General features: G+C 44.4%; 1 long non-coding RNA gene across 2 annotated transcripts in view; it reads right to left on the reverse strand.

Moving 5' to 3' along the window:
• LOC148137462 (uncharacterized) overlaps positions 1 to 17,277 on the reverse strand; it is a 44,473-nt gene that overhangs the window by 3,424 nt on the left and 23,772 nt on the right. The window contains exons 1-2 of one of the 2 annotated variants that reach the window (XR_015754261.1): positions 15,041 to 15,368; positions 7,510 to 7,606 (exon numbers count right to left, since the gene is read on the reverse strand). This is a non-coding gene — a long non-coding RNA (uncharacterized LOC148137462). Of the gene's footprint in view, positions 1 to 7,509; positions 7,607 to 15,040; positions 15,369 to 17,277 lie in introns of those variants that run through there. The other variant, XR_015754262.1, reaches the window with a different exon arrangement.

Raw genomic sequence — 17,277 nt, forward strand, 5'->3', positions numbered from 1 at the left:
AGAGGATAGTGAGGCTGCAAAAATGTACAGATACATTAGATGAGTGTGCTTCTAGGGGATAAGTGAGGAACAGTTGTTGCAAGTGATGAATAAATATGTCCCTCTGAGGCAGGCAAGAAGTGATAAGATAAAGGAACCTTGGATGACGAGAGCGGTGGAGTTTCTCGTCAATAGGAAAAAGGTAGCTTACATAAGGTGGAGGAAGCTAGGGTCAAGCTCAGCTCTACAGGATTACAGGCAGGCGAGGAAGGAGCTTAAAAATGGTCTGAGGAGAGCGAGGAGGGGGCACAAGAAAGGCTTGGCAGAACGGATTAGGGAGAATCCAAAGGCATTTTACACTTATGTGAGGAATAAGAGAATAGTCAAAGAAAGAGTAGAGCCGATCAGGGATAGCATAGGGAACTTGTGTGTGGAGTCTGAGGAGGTAGGGGAAGCCCTAAATGAGTTTTTTGCTTCTGTCTTTATAAAAGAAACGAACTTTGTAGTGAATGAAACCTTTGAACAGCAGGTGTGCATGCTGGAATGGATAGAGGTAGAGGAAGCTGATGTGCTGAAAATTTTGTCAAACATCAAGATTGACAAGTCGCCAGGCCCGGACCAGATTTGTCCTCGGCTGCTTTGGGAAACAAGAAATGCAATTGCTTCGCCACTTGCGAAGATCTTTGCATCCTCGCTCTCCACTGGAGTCGTACCTGAGGACTAGAGAGAGGCAAATGTAATTCCTCTCTTCAAGACAGGAAATAGGGAAATCCCTGGCAATTACAGACCAGTAAGTCTCACGTCTGTCGTCTGCAAGGTGTTTAGAAAGGATTCTGAGGGATAGGATTTATGACCCTCTGGAAGAGCATGGCTTGATTAAATGCAGTCAACACGGCTTTGTGAGGGTTTGGTCATGCCTCACAAACCTTATCGAGTTCTTTGAGGATGTGACTAGAAAGGTTGATGAGGGTCGAGCTGTGGATGTGGTGTATATGGACTTCAGCAAGGCATTTGATAAGGTTCCCCATGGTAGGCTCATTCAGGTGGTCAGGAGGAATGGGATTCAGGGGAACATAGCTGTCTGGATACAGAATTGGCTGGCCAACAGAAGACAGCGAGTGGTAGTGGAAGGAAAATATTCTGCCTGGAAGTCAGTGGTGAGTGGTGTTCCACAGGGCTCTGTCCTTGGGCCTCTATTGTTTGTAATTTTTATTAATGACTTGGATAAGGGGATTGAAGGATGGGTCAGCAAGTTTGCAGATGACACAAAGGTTGGAGGTGTCGTTGACAGTTGTAGGCTGCAGCGGGACATTGACAGGATGCAGAGATGGGCTGAGAGGTGGCAGATGGAGTTCAACCTGGATAAACGCGAGGTGATGCATTTTGGAAGGTCAAATTTGAAAGCTGAGTACAGGATTAAGGATAGGATTCTTGGCAGTGTGGAGGAACAGAGGGATCTTGGGGTGCAGGTACATAGATCCCTTAAAATGGCCACCCAAGTGGACAGGATTGTTAAGAAAGCATATGGTGTTTTGGCTTTCATTAACAGGGGTATTGAGTTTAAGAGTCGTGAGCTCTTGTTGCAGCTCTATAAAACTTTGGTTAGACCGCACTTGGAATACTGCGTCCAGTTCTAGTCGCCCTATTATAAGAAAGATGTGGATGCTTTGGAGAGGGTTCAGAGGAGGTTTACCAGGATGCTGCCTGGACTGGAGGGCTTATCTTATGAGGAGAGGTTGACTGAGCTCGGACCTTTTTCATTGGAGAAAAGGACGAGGAGAGGGGACCTAATTGAGGTATACAAGATAATGAGAGGCATAGATAGAGTCGATAGCCAGAGACTATTTCCCGGGGCAGAAATGACTAACACGAGGGGTCATAGTTTTAAGCTGGTTGGAGGAAAGTATAGAAGGGTTGTCAGAGGCAGGTTCTTTACACAGAGAGTTGTGAGAGCATGGAATGCGTTGCCAGCAACAGTTGTGGAGGCAGGATCATTGGGGACATTTAAGAGATTCCTGGACATGCATATGGTCACAGAAATTTAAGGGTGCATACATGAGGATCAGTGGTCGGCACAACATCGTGGGCTGAAGGGCCTGTTCTGTGCTGTACTGTTCTAGATAAAAGAACAATTATAGCAAAGGAACAGGCCCTTTGGATCACCAAGCCTGCACTGATTCCTAGTCCTTATTTCAACCTACTACCTATTGCCTATACATTGTTTCTATCCCTCTGTTCACTTCCCATTCATGCACTTTCAATGTTGCTAACTTGTCTGCTTCCACCACTTCCACTGGCAATATGTTCCAGGAACCCACCACTCTGTGAGAAATGTTTTTCCCACACTTCTCCCCGAAACTTTCCCCTCTCACCTTGAGCCTGTGCCCTCTTGTAGTTGACCTTTCAACCCTAGGTAAAAACCACTGATTATCCCCCTGTCTCTGCCCTTCATTTTGTAAACCTCTATCAGATTGCCCCTCAGCCTCCATCTTTCCAGTAAAACAATCATAGTTTATCCAATGTCTCCTCATACCAAAAACACTCCAGACTAGGCAACATCCTGGTAAACCTTCTCTGCAACCTGTCTAAAGCATCCACGTCCTTCTGGTAGTGTGGCAACCAGAACTGCATGCAATATTCCGAATGTGACCTAACTAAAGTTATATACACTATAATATGAACTGGGAACTTTTATATTCAATGTGATCATCTTCATCTGTGGCCCAGATGCCTCTAAATGTCACTGCTCCTAAGGGTATTGCCATTTATTGTATAATTTGTACTTGATCTTTTAAAATGCACTACCTAGTGTTTGTCTGGATTAAACTTCATCTGCTATTTCCCTGTCCAAGTCTGCAATCAATTTATATTCCATGTATCCTTTGACAGTCCTCCTCCCTATTTGCAAAACTGCCAATTTTGGTGTCATCTGCAAGCTTACTAATCAGCCCACCTACATTTTCCTCCAGATAATTTATTTATATACAAGCAACAAAGGTCCTCGCAATGATCCCTGTGGAACACTATTAGTTACTGGTTTCTAGTGCAGAAAGCACCCTTCCACCACTGTTCTTTTGTCTTCTATCACCAAGCCAGTTCTGAATCCGTCTGGCCAGCACACCCCTAATCTCATGAGACTCTACCTTTTGTACCAGTCTGCCATGCAGTACCTTATCAAATGCTTTACTAAAGTCCATGTGGACAACATCCACTGCCCTTCCCTCATCAATCATTCTTGCTGCCTCCTCAAAAACCTCCAATCAAGTTGGTGAGACATGACCTTCCCCACACAAACCCATGTTTGCCTACCACTAACAAGTCCATTTGATTCTAAATGCGAATAAATTCTGTCTTTCAGCATCTTCTCTAACCACTGATATCAAGCTCACCGGCCTGAAATTTACCTCGATTATTTGTTTCCTTCTTATGCAAATAAACAAGTTTGGCTATTCTCCAGTCCTTTTGAACCTCACCTGAGGCCAAAGAGGATGCAAAGGTATTTGTTAAGGCCCCAGCTGTTTCCTCCCACAGTAACCTGGGATAGATCCCACCTGGCCCTGGGGACTTGTCTACGTTAATGTGTTTCAAGACACCCAACACTTCCTCCATCATTATGTTGACCCGTCTGAGAGTATTCTCACACTTTTCCCTAACTTCCACATCCTTCATTTCCCTCTTTAGTGAATACTATAGTACTCCATTTCCTCTGGCTCTACACACAACCTCCCTTCTTTGTCCTTATGTGGGCCCACTCTTACCCTAGTGACCCTCTTGCTTCTAATCTTTGTATAAAATGCCTTGGAATTCAGTTTGGTTATAAGAATGAAAGAGCAGAATACTTTTTTTTGAAGGGATGGAAGTTGTAAATGTTGATGTTTAAAGAGACATTAAAGTACAAGGGACACAGTCAGTATTGCACATTGAGGAAGGCAAATAACATGTTAGCCTTTTATTGCAAGGGGAGTGGAGGACAGCAATATAGTCTTCTATAATTATAGAGGACTTTGGTGAGACCACAACTGGAGTATGGTGTACAGCTTTCTGTTACCTCCATTGATTTGGCTTTCAGTACACTCTCTATAGGAAAAGTACATCTTTCTCCAGCAAAAGACTTTGAGTAGCTCCTGCACCCTGAATATAATTGTGTTTGGCCATATCATTTAAGGACAAAGGACTTACTTTTCCACTTGATAGAAATCCTTTATACAGTCCTACTATAATGCATGTTACTTCAATGTGAATTAGCTTTAACACAATTGAAGAATTTAGACCATCATTTACAAAACGCAAACCTTCCTTACCTGTATTGGTTATAACGCAGTTCCAGCCCCATTAGTCTAAATGGCACAGCTATTGCGCAATTTTTTAATAACACGAGATCACATGAGAATGGAACTATCACATTATATCAGAACTGACTGTATCTTTCACCTACTTTATTCACTGCAGCATGCACAGCAGTGTTTATCTTCAGTCCCATACTATAACTAAATCTACAATCCAATGATATTTTCATTCATGGCTTCCTTTTTCAGACTCAGTCATATGAACTCTAATAAGTCCCACTTAAACCTTCAGTTCACACTTACCTCTCAGCACCTTCCTTTCTGGTCTGAGGAAGAACTTCTGGGCATTCCCAGTTATCTCTCCTTTATCCTGGCTGCTCTGTCCTCCTTTCACTTTTTCATCTTCTAACCTTCACTGGCTTATTCAGTGACGAAATAACAGTTTAGTTTTATGGATCAGCTTATCAGCCATCTCTGCCATCTCTCTAGCTGTTGCAATTCTCTAGTCTTCAACATATGTTCTAAGTACAGGAAGAATACTTTCTCTGAGATCTTCATACCTGGCAATTTACTTGAATGCCTGTATCCAAAGGTCAAAATTATTTTACTTTACCCTCTCAAATTCATTGTCAGTTTGCTGTTTCCTCTCGTCTGCCTCAAAACATTGCTCACACTCACCCAGAATAGTGTGTTTTTTTGACTGCATCATAATCCATAGAATGCTCCTTTGATAGTGCTGCATAAATCTCTTGAGCTACACCTGTCAACCTACTCTGCATGGGCAATGTCCAATTTTCCTTCAACAACTTTACTTGCTTTGCTACTTTGTCAAATGGCAAAAGTATGCTTTTCCCTCAAACCTTAGTACTTTGGATTATGGCTAGGTTTTCCTCATCAGAACCATCCACTACATCTTGGGCCTTTTTTTAATCCCACCTTTAAAGTCAGCAGTCTCTTTCATTCTCATTTTTATTTGCAATTCTAGTTCAAGCTCCCTCTCTTTTTTAAAAATAGATCAATTTCTCTTTTCAATTTTGTTTTTTATTTCAAGCTACTTGATTTCTTCTGCATGCTCAAACTGTTTTCACTACAGTTAAATTCTCACTAATTTGATCCCGCGTGTATTTCCACCAATCCCAAATGGTGGGCATATATATTCATTATCTCTGCCGCCTTAATGTTTGCAGGAAATTCCCCCCGACTCCTTTGCCAACTCTATTAGATTAGATTCCCTGCCATGTGGAAACAGGCCCTTCGGCCCAACCAGTCCACTCCGAAGAGTAACCCACCCAGACCCATTTCCCTCTGACTAACGCACCTAATACTATGGGCAATTTAGCATGGCCAATTCACCTGACCTGCACATCTTTGGACTGTGGGAGGAAACCCACGCAGACATAGGGAGAATGTGCAAACTCAACACAGACAGAGGCTGGAATTGAACCTGGGACCCTGGTGCTATGAGGTAGCAGTACTAACCACTGAGCCACCATGCCGCCCCAGCTTAGCCTGACTTTCTATAAACCTATCAGGGAGATCGCCTTGATTTTTATGCCAACTTTAGCTACCAATGCCACCTTAGCTTTCTCAAACAAGAATTCTGGCTCTCTCCCTTTGTCTTTTTGCCTGTTGTTTAAACCTCGACTTTTCAGTTCCAAAAGTATCTTTCTTGATATCCCTTTTTATCACGAAACTTGTCCAAAATCCAGCCTTCCCTTCCATTGAAGACTTATTTTAAGTATGTATTAGTAGCGTGGAAAGTTGGGTTGAGACAGTACTAGGGAAACGGCGCTTGGAGATAAACAGTGCTGGGGAATTGGGAGCATGGGACAGACCATGCTGGAAGTGGAGCCTGCATTCTCACAGTACTGAGGAAATGGAACCAAAGGATGCACTGTGCCGCTGAGGAGGTTTGGGCGAAGTTCATATAGTGCTGAAGAAGTGAGGGGTGGGAACTGGAAATAGACAGTGCTTGTGGAAGTGGGCCTGAGTTCAGAGAGTACAATGGAGGTGTGGCATGGGTTCAGACAGTGCCGGAGTATGTGGAGCTGGAGGATGGATAGTGGTAGAGAAATCATGTCTTTGGTGAGGTTGCTGGGAATTGGGACCTTGGGATAGAGGTTGCTGGGGAAGTGGTGTCTGGAGACAGTCAGTGTTGGGAGAGCTGGGCCTGGGGACAGACCGTTCTGGGGAATTCCGGCTTGAGCATGCACTGTGCTGGGGAATGAGGCCTGGACTCAGACAGGACTGGGGAAGGGGGATAGGGATGTGGGGCCTGGAGACAATCATGGGGAAGTAGGCTCTGGGATCAGACAGTGCTGAGGAACTGGGGCCTGGGCACACAATGTAGGGGAAATGGAGTCTGGGGACACAAAGTACTGTGGAGGTGGGGCCTGGCGACAGAAACTGATGGGGAAGTGTGCCCTGGGAACAACAAGAAAGGGAAATGTAGCTTGGGGACACTCAGAGCTGAATGAATTGGGGCTGGAGATGGGCTGTCCTGGGGAAGTGAGTCCATGCAATCAGGCAGCTGTGGTGTTTACTCATCACAGCTGTGACAATGTGTGAACTACACTTGACACACAGTTAGAGATGCTTAAAATCATCCCTAGTTTCTCATAAATTAACAAAGAAGTAGTGAGGGAGCTCAGGTGGAATGAAGGATGAGAGAGAGAGAGAGACAAGAAAGACACACAGGGCAGAGTTTCATTGTCTTACTGTTGAGTTTGCAAGTGTTAGGGGTGGCGGTGGGGGTGGGGTGCAAAACACCTCCACTCTGCTGAACTGGCTGAAATTATGAGGTGAGGTTTCCTTCCCAGATGGAGATGGAGATGGTCTGCTGTAGCAGTAAGATTCCTTTCCTTGCTGACAAGCACTACCATTCAAAACATTCTGGCCACAGGGGAGGGAGACAGGTCAGTGAGAAATGAGCCTTCTCCTCTTCAGTATTTTACTCCTTCCCATATTCAGAGTGATACTATGCACTGAGATGGAAGATTCTGGAGAGATTGAGGAACTTCATAGCAGAACTGTCTCCATGTTGGATTGGAAAGGGGAATGTTTGATGGTGAGCTTAGCACGAAGAAGTCCCTCATCTTTCAAATGGAGTTATGCCTTTTGGTCACCACAAACTGGCTGTCTTCCTCAAAATGACCGTGGTGATTTAAATGGCTGAAAGTTTACATTTTAAAAGCTGAAATAGTTTTTGAAAAATAGGAGATTGAAGAGAGCAAACCAGGCTTACCATTGAGGCCCTGGGAAAGAGTGTGTGTAGAGCATGATTTCTGTATGATTGTCGAGGATGAAACATGTGAAGGACCATGCAGATCCCATCTGTAAACCTGCATAGACAGTGAAACAGGGACTTAGAATAGCATTTTGATGTCAACAATAATACTTCTGAAATGTAGTCACTTGTTTTTGGAAACATTATGTCAGAGGTTTCTAATCAAATTCACCGTGGCCCTTTGGTTACAAAATCTGTGGGAGGTAAAAACAAGCAGATGTGGAGTCATTAGTTAAACACACTCCAAAAGTGCCCTTTGCTTTTTTTTTTGTTTTTAATTTGTAGGATTATGATTCAACTGACGTAGACATTCAACCTTCAAATGTTTCTCTTGCTGTAGATATGTAGATATAAGGAGCAGTAAGTAGCAACTAAGCATGTGACCTTACAGGATAACAGAGAATGAAATAAAACAAGAGAAAAGAACTCTCTCAAACCTCTGTCTGGAGTAGCAAGTAAGGGAAACATTAGGAAGACTAAACCACACCACTGTAAACATGGAAGTAAAATGGGATGTCAAAATAACTGGAACTCAAACACCAGGAAGAAATACTTCCACAGAAACTTCACACAGTAATCACCACATAACAGTTCACAGGAATGACATCAGAGGCAAAATGGCACCTGACCAAAGGAGCATTAGGACTTAGAACTGACTGATTGGTCAATGGAGTAGGTTTTAAGGCAAGTCTTAAAGGACTGGTCATGTGGTCTGTGGTGGAGGAGGAAGAAGCAGCTCACAACATTGCAATAGTCCAGTCTGGAGGGAACAAAGCCACAGATGGAAGTACCAGCAGCAGGTGAGCTGAGGCAGGGGCAGTGAGATGTGACATTAAGAGCTGGTACCATCTCAGTAGTGGAGAGGATGTGATGTGGAATCATTTCAAGGTTAGATGCATCATCTGAAATCCAAGCCATCAAACTGTTGCCAGTCTTCCTCTGCCTGGCACAGCTCCTGGCTGACTGCAAACATCACCATATTGGATTTAGGAGATATCAGGGGTAGTTTTTTCACTCAAAGAGTAGCAGGGGCGTGGAATGGCCTGCCTACAACAATAGTGGACTCGTCGACGTTAAGGGCATTGGACATACATATGAATAATAATGGAACGGTGCAGGTTAGATGGGCATCAGAGTATTTTCACAGATCGGTGCAACATTGAGGGCTGAAGGGCCTGTACTGTACTGTAATGTTCTATGTCCTGTGTTCATAGCCAGCTGGTAACTGGCCTGAGTGGTGAGCTCTCAGCTTTCTAGCTCCCCCTCCCCTCCCCTCCCAACATGCTACATTCGAGCAACTCTCAACCAGAGAACACACCAGGGAAGATGTGGTTTTGTCAGTGGAACATAAAGAACAGCTCAGATTATGACTGCAGCCATCCCAATGAGACAATTGCCCAGGCACTGAACGCCTGTCCTCAGAGATCCACTCTGGGTGGCCCCAAAGCCATCCACGTTACATTAGATAAAGCCATTAAATAGACTGCTAATGTGATTGGAGGGGTGAAATGGATCTTTTCATAGTTCTATTCCTCCACTATTCATAACAAAATATGGATATAACCAGGTTGGTTGTGTAGCCACTTATTTAGGTCTCAGAGTGTGTCAGGTTCAGTGTTTAGAATAAGTTATAGAATCATAAAATCACATAATAGAATCATACAATCCCTACCATGTGGAAGCAGGCTATTCAGCCCATTGAGTCCACATTGACCCTCCAAAGAGCATCCCACCCAGACCCATCACCTACCCTATCCCTGTAACCCTGCATTTCCCATGGCTGATCCACCTAGTCTGCACATCCCTGACACAATGGGCAATCTGGCATGGCAAATCCACCCTAACCTGCACATCTTTAGACTTTGCACTCATCTAGGTTTATTTAGCCAACAAAGAACAATTAGTTTCTTAAAAATAAAACTTGCTCAACAAAGTTGCAGAGACAACTGGCAAACAGATTGGATTATGCAAATATATTATACTCATTGAATAAAAACTAACACGCAGATGGAATTCTGAAGAAAAACAAAGTGAAAACTCTGCAGTGTTACTTTAAAGGTGCTTCAGCCATGTGACAATTATGGAGAAAAGAACAGCGCTCACATCAGATGGTATAGCAAGTGATGCGTAACTGAAGCTATTCTGCACTCTTGGATTATTGATAATGGGTTGTCTTCCTGGAACTGTTATTTTTAGATTAATTTAGTTTGTTGGAGACAGTGAGATTAATTCTGAAATCCTCTTCGTGAATCCTTTGAGTGGCAAAGAATGGGCTTTCAGCTCCCACACTTTTCCACTCAGAGGAGTTGTAAAAAAAGAGAGGGAGTAAGGGTCGTTGTTCTTTAGACAAGAAATTTCAAAATCCCTCTGACTGAGTTCAAAATACCTTAAAATAAAACAAAGAACTGTGGATGCTGGAAATCTGAAACATAACTTGAAATTACTGGAGAAACTCAGCAGGTCTGACAGTATCTGTGGACAGGAAGCAGAGTTAACTTTTCAGGTTTCACTGATCCTTCTTTAGAACTGATGGTAGCTCGGGGAAAAAAAAACGTTATGTATGTTGAAGAAAGGAGTAGGGTGTAGGTTTGCTCGCTGAGCTGTAGGTTTGATATCCAGACGTTTCATTGCCTGTCTAGGTAACATCATCAGTGGCGACCTCCAAGTGAAGTGAAGCTGTTGTCTCCTGCTTCCTATTTATATCTTTGTCCTGGATGGGGTTCCTAGGGTTTGTGGTGATGTGAAGAAAGGAGGCGGGGTGTGCAAAAGAGTAAACAATAGAAGAAACAGAGCCTCGATGAGAGAGCAGCAGTTAGGCAAACAAACAGATGGACAATGATAAGCCAGATGAAGGAAAAGCAGATGGAGACCATACTGAGGTGAAAGTAAGTTGGCTATGCTGGAGACAGCCCATGTTGTGAACCAGGAATATGGATATGGGTAAAGGACATGGAAAAAGATGTTCAGGCTCTAAAATGATCAAACTCAATATTGAGTCCGAAAACTGCAGGATCCCCAAGTGGAAAACGAGGTGTTGATCTTCCAGCCTGTACTGAACCTCACTGGAGCACTGCAGTAGGCCTGAGACAGAGGTGCCAACTAGGGAACATGGTAATGTGTGAAGTGGCAGGCAACAGGAAGCTCAGGTCATTTTTATGGACAGAATATAGGCGTCCCTCAAAGTGGTCTCCCGGTCTGCCTTTTGTCCTCCCAATGTAGAGGAGACTACTTTGTCGGCATCAAATACAGGATTCTAGATAGAGTGAAGTGCAGGTGAATCACTGCTTCACCTGGAACATATGTCTGAGGCCTTCAGTAGTGAGGAGGAAGTAAATAGGCAAGTGTTAGACCCTCTGCAATTGCATGGGAATGTGCCGTGGGGATGTGGGGAGGCGTTGGGAATGGAGGTGTCTGGAGGAAATGTCCCTGGAAAGGCTGACACGGAGAGGATGGGGAATGGGGAGGTAGTGTAAATGGTGGATTCTGGTGGGTTGGAAAGTGAGGACCGGGGGACCCTATTACTGTTGTGGGAGGGGTGTGGGAGTCTGACACAGACAAGGGTCAATGTCAATGTGTCAACCACAATGCTGGGGATCCTCAGTGGAGGCAAAAGTTGGATATTCCTGAGGCCTCCCTGCAGCAGGTGGCATTATCAGAGCAGATGCGATAGAGACGGAGAAGCTGGGAGAATGGAGCGGAGTCCTTATAAGAAACAAGGTGTAAAGATATATAGTCACAGTAACTGTGGGAGTCGGGGGTTTATATCAGGGGGTGGATATCAGGGGCCAGTTTATTCGGAAATGGAAACAGAGATTTCAAAGAAGAGAAAGGAGGAGTTAGAGATGGATCAGGTGAAGGTGGGAGCAGGGAAGAAATTGGAAGCGAAATTGATAAGTGTTTCCAATATCTGATAAGGGTAGCAGCATCGATGGTATAACTGATATACCATAGAAAGATTTGTTGTTGGGGTTCAGAGTAGGACTGGAACAAGGAATGTTCCATGTACCCCAAAAAGAGGCAGGCATAATTGGCACACGTGAGTATCCATGGCGACACCTTTGACCTGAAGAAAGTCAGACAAGTTAAAGGAGAAGTTGTTAAGGGTGAGGATGAGCTTAACCAGGCAGAGGAGGCCACTGGTGGATGAGGACACCAAGACTTTGTCCAGGAAGAAGCAGAGAGCCCTGAGACTGATGGGGGATGGACGTGTAAAGGGGTTGCATGTCCATGGTGAAGAGGAACCAGCTGGAGTCTGCCTATTGGGAATTCTGGAACTGACGCAAAGCCTCAGAGAAATCGTGGATGTAAGTGGACTGGATAAGGGGAGGGAAAAAGATCGAGGCAAGGTTGGAAAAAATGAGTTATGTAGGGCAGGAACAGACCGAAACAATGAATCTTCCTGGGCAGTCCTGTTTGTGGATTGTGGGAAGACAGTAGAAGCAGATTGCTCTAGGTTGAGGGACAATGAGCTGGGTGGCTGCAGTGCGAAGATCCCTCTCCCCACAATCTAGAGATCAGCACATCAGACAACAACAGAACCACCCTTGTCAGCAGGCTTAATTACAAAGTCAGAGTTGGATCTGAGAGCATGGAATACAGTCAGTTCAGAGGGAAATAGGTTTAAATGGGTGAGAGGGGTGACAGAGAAATTAAGGTGACCGATGTCACCTTAATGAACAAATCAAGTGCAGGTCACGGGCCTGAGGGAGGGATCCAGGTGGAGGGAGAGTGCTGGAGGTGGCTGAAGGCATCTGTGAGGTGGGGAGAGGACTCTTGTTCAAAGAAGTGTGCACGGAGATCAAGGCTACAGGAGAAGAGTTTAATGTCATGCCCGAAATTCATTACACAGGGATTAAGCCAAGAGCTTTGCTGAGTACAGAATGTTCAGCATCACAGAGTGGACGGTCAGAAGGGATAGTTAATACTTGAGAAGAGGTGGGGTTAGAAGAAAGGATGGAACAGGTGCTTCGGCCCTCCAAGCCTGCGCTGATCCAGATTCTCTATCTAAACCTGCCGTCTATTTTCTAAGGATCAGTATCTGGCCAGTTGTAACCGCCAAGATATTGATAATGGGGAATTCAGTGATGGTAACGCCATTGAATATCAAGGCGAGCTGGATACATTATTATCTTATTGGAGATGGTCATTGCCATTTTAAAACTTACTTCTTTGACCAGTTAGCTATTTGAGTTCTGACTCTGATGGAATGAATGTGCTGGTAATCAAGTCCCCACTACAAGCTGTTCCAAACATGTAAATGTTTTACTTAACCATCAAAGTGGTCAGTTTGTTTCTCTTTTGTATTATTATCCTGGATAAAATGTTTAAAGTATTACCATCACTGTGTCCCCAATTATTGACATAATTAACATTGAGCAGAAACTAAACAGGATATGTCACAACTACAGTTGTGACCTGAGGTTATCTATGCACTGATAAACTTTAATAACAACATGTTTTTTAAAATAAGGATGTACAGTCAAAAGTTGACTGCAGATGGAAAGTCAATGTTTGCCAGGAGAGAATGTGCTGGATTAATAGGGAAACTAACATTTCATGATTGATTTGGTTTAGATATAATTACTCAATTAAAGCATATTCATTGCCCAAACTAATATTATTTTGTCTAAGTGTAGCCAATGGAGATCTTGGTGCTGTAATAGTGTGTGACTCTGCTTAATGTCATATGACAAAGATACTCAGCATCGAATTGTGAGCAAAGTGGAAAAATAACCTAATGTTTTAGAGTTACAGCTACTAGGTCAAGGGAGACTAGTTTAGCTTATATCCAGATTTCCAAGATTGATTAAGATGGAGGTTGTATACTTCTGGCTCACTACTCTTTATCAAGAAGCCATAACCAAAGCTGTTCCCTTGTAATGGTGTGTTTTAATTAAAGTAAATGCAATTTTTATATTACAGTTAACTTTGTACCTTTGCTGTGGGTGGCACAGTAACTCAGTGGTTAGCACTGCTTTCTCACGGTGCCAGAGGCCCAGGTTCGATTCCAGCCTCAGGCGACTGTCCATGTGTAGTTTGCACATTCTCCCTGTGTCTGCGTGGGTTTCCTCTGGGTGCCCCGGTTTCCTCCACAGTCAAATGATGTGCAGGTCAGGTGAATTGGCCACGCTAAATTGCCTATAGTGTTCAGGGATGTGTAGGTTAGTTTCATTAGTCAGGGGCAAATGCAAAGTAATAGGGTAGACAAATGGGTCTGGCTGGGTTACTCTTCGGAGGGCCAGTATGGACATGTTGGGCCAAATGGCCTGTTTCCACAATGTAGGGATCCTATGAACAGGTTTTTATGGCATAATCCTTTAAATAGACTTTAATGTACGCTGTATAACAATTGAGATTAATGTTTTCAGTATTAGTTTTTAAATATCTTTAATACTGTTTCCAAGCATTCAGACACAGCAGAATCAAAAAGAAATAATCTAATCACAGATGACTTAATGAAAAGCAAATTGTCAGTTATTAGCAAGTGTTTGATTTAATGGGAACATTGCCGATTACGCAAACATTGAGACATAAGCTCGAGAATGTCATTCATAGAACATAGAACATTACAGCGCAGTACAGGCCCTTCGGCCCTCAAAGTTGTGCTGACCTGTGAAACCAGTCTATCCTACACTTTTCCATTATCATCCATATGTTTATCTAATGACCATTTAAATGCCCTTAAAGTTGGCAGGACTATACTGTTGCAGGCAGGGCATTCCTTGTTCTTACTACTCTCTGAGTAAAGAAACTACCTCTGACATCTGAAAAATGTGTTGCTGGAAAAGCGCAGCATCAAAGGAGCAGGAGAATCGATGATTCGGGCATAAGCCTTTCTTTCCTGAAGAAGGGCTTATGCCCGAAACGTCAATTCTCCTGTTCCTTGGATGCTGCCTGACCTGTTGCGCTTTTCCAGCAACACATTTTTCAGCTCTGATCTCCAGCATCTGCAGTCCTCACTTTCTCCTACCTCTGACATCTGTCCTATATCTATCACCCCTCAATTGAAAGCTATGTCCCCTCGTGCTAGCCATCACCATCTGAGGAAGAATCATTGATTGTGTCTGCTTCCCTTTTTCTTTAACAAAAGGGGAAAGAACATTGCACATAATCCTCTTATCAGTAAATGTCATAAGGTGACAATGACAAAATATGAAAAAGATCACCACCACCTTCTCAGGGGCATCTTGGTAATAAATGCTGGCCCATTTGGAGGTGATACCAGTCAATTTCCATCACCTTTAATGTCCAATTAGAGATTATGATATAGGGGTACAGGCATTGGACTGGGATGAACAGAGTTAAAAATCTGTAAATGGGTTAGCCATGGGAAGTGCAGGGTTATAAGAATAGGACAGGGAGGTGGGGCTGTGTGGGATGCTCTTCAGAAAATTGGTGTGCGCTCGATGGGCTGAATGGCCTGCTTCCACATTGTAGAGATTCTATCATTGATCATATATCTCTTAAAAGGATTAGCAGTAAGTCTTACCTTGGCCAATCGAATGTAATGCTGCAATTTACCATGCGTCGGGTTGTGGCTGGGAAATGTTAATAAGCAACAGCTTTCAGTAGGAGAAAGTGAGGACTGCAGATGCTGGAGATCAGAGCTGAAAATGTGTTGCTGGAAAAGTGCAGCAGGTCAGGCAGCATCCAAGGAGCAGGAGAATCGACATTTCGGGCATAAGCCCCCTGTAAAAACGCATCCCATATTCCCAATTCTTTTGTCTCCGCCGCATCTGCTCCCAGGAGAACCAGTTCTAATACCAAACAACCCAGATGGCCTCCTTCTTCAAAGACCGCAATTTCCCCCCAGACGTAATCGACGATGCTCTCCACCGCATCTCCTCCACTTCCCGCTCCTCTGCCCTTGAGCCCCGCCCCTCCAATCTCAACCAGGACAGAACGCCACTGGTCCTCACCTCCCACCCCACCAACCTCCATATACAGCGTATCATCCGTTGTCATTTCTGCCACCTTCAAATGGAACCCACCACCAGGGATATATTTCCCTCCCCTCCCCTATCAGCGTTCCGAAAAGACCACTCCCTCCGTGACTCCCTCGTCAGGTCCACACCCCCCACCAACCCAACCTCCACTCCTGGCACCTTCCCCTGCAACTGCAAGAAATGCAAAACTTGTGCCCACACCTCTCCCCCCTTACTTCCCTCCAAGGCCCCAAGGGATCCTTCCAAATCCACCACAAATTCACCTGCACCTCCACACACATCATTTACTGCATCCGCTGCACCTGATGTGGCATCCTCTATATTGGGGAGGCAGGCCGCCTATTTGTGGAACGTTTCAGAGAACACCTCTGGGACACCCGGACCAACCACCCCGTGGCTCAACACTTCAACTCCCCCTCCCACTCCACCAAGGACATGCAGATCCTTGGACTCCTCCATCGCCAGACCATAGCAACATGACGGCTGGAGGAAGAGCGCCTCATCTTCTGCTGAGGAACCCTCCAACCACAAGGGATGAACTCAGATTTCTCCAGTTTTCTCATTTCCCCTCCCCCCAACTTGTCTCAGTCCCAAACCTCGAACTCAGCACCGCCTTCCTAACCTGCAATCTTCTTCCTGACTTCTCTGCTCCCACCCCCGCTCCGGCCTATCACCCTCACCTTAACCTCCTTCCACCTAGCACATTTTCAACGCCCCACCCCCAAGTCCCTCCTCCCTACCTTTTATCTTAGCCTGCTTGGCACACTCTCCTCATTCCTGAAGAAGGGCTCATGCCCGAAACGTCGATTCTCCTGCTCCTTGGATGCTGTCTGAACTGCTGCGCTTTTCCAGCAACACATTTTCAACAGCTTCCAATATCAAGGCATGTGACAGGTTTGAAAGTGAACGTACTCTGCTGTTCTTTCCGAAGTAGTAGGCCCTGGAGGCATGAGAGAGAGAAAAGAAATCAAGATTTGACCTGCGCTATAAACTGAACTAGAAAGCAAGACCCTTATTCCCATTAAGTCACTGCTCTGCTGTATTAGGTATTACTTGCAACCTACGTAATGCTTCCTGAGTTACTGAGCTAGATTTTCTCCTGTTGCCTTATTGGTTAAAACCTCAAATGCCAGAATTAAACTTGAAATTTGGGTCTTAGTTATAAGACCTAAAACATATATCTGATAGGGTGTCAAAGAAGCTTCAGAGGCAGGGAGTGTACACATCCCCTCCCCCCATGAACTAACTGCACAGAGACTGGCATCCTGTCACCAAGTCACCCTTTATTTAGATGTGCACAGTACTGCACATGGAGTCTGACCAGCCAGCTCAAAAACAGTCCCTAGATTGAGGAGACCTTCTCAATCTCCTCTGTATTTATTATTAGTTTTTCAGAGCATGTCCCTAGAATGAGGAGAATCTCTGAATCTCCTGTTTTTTTAATCATCCACATGACCGCTGCAGAGCATTGGTGCTTGTATTTTCTCCACATCACCTGTGGTTGTGTGTGAGTGTGTAGTCATTCAGTAAAAGACTCCATTGGGCAAGAAGTTTATTCTTTATTTTCCACCACCCATGGCGCAAGTGAAATATTAACAAGCAAAGCCTGATAAGGGCGATGCTTATGTGACAAAAGTGAAAGGGAAGTGTAAGGACTAAATCAAAATAAAGTTGAGAGGGCGAAATAAAACACTCCATCCCCTGCGGTGTCCACCTCTCCCTAAAGGCACTGAATGCATTGGTGGTTACCTCGTGCTCCCTCTCCAATGACACACAGGCT

The sequence above is a fragment of the Chiloscyllium plagiosum genome, unplaced genomic scaffold (assembly GCF_037043375.1).
Source record: "Chiloscyllium plagiosum isolate Xiang-an unplaced genomic scaffold, Cpla_swu_hap1 HiC_scaffold_43, whole genome shotgun sequence".
Classification (NCBI taxonomy): Eukaryota; Metazoa; Chordata; class Chondrichthyes; order Orectolobiformes; family Hemiscylliidae; genus Chiloscyllium; species Chiloscyllium plagiosum.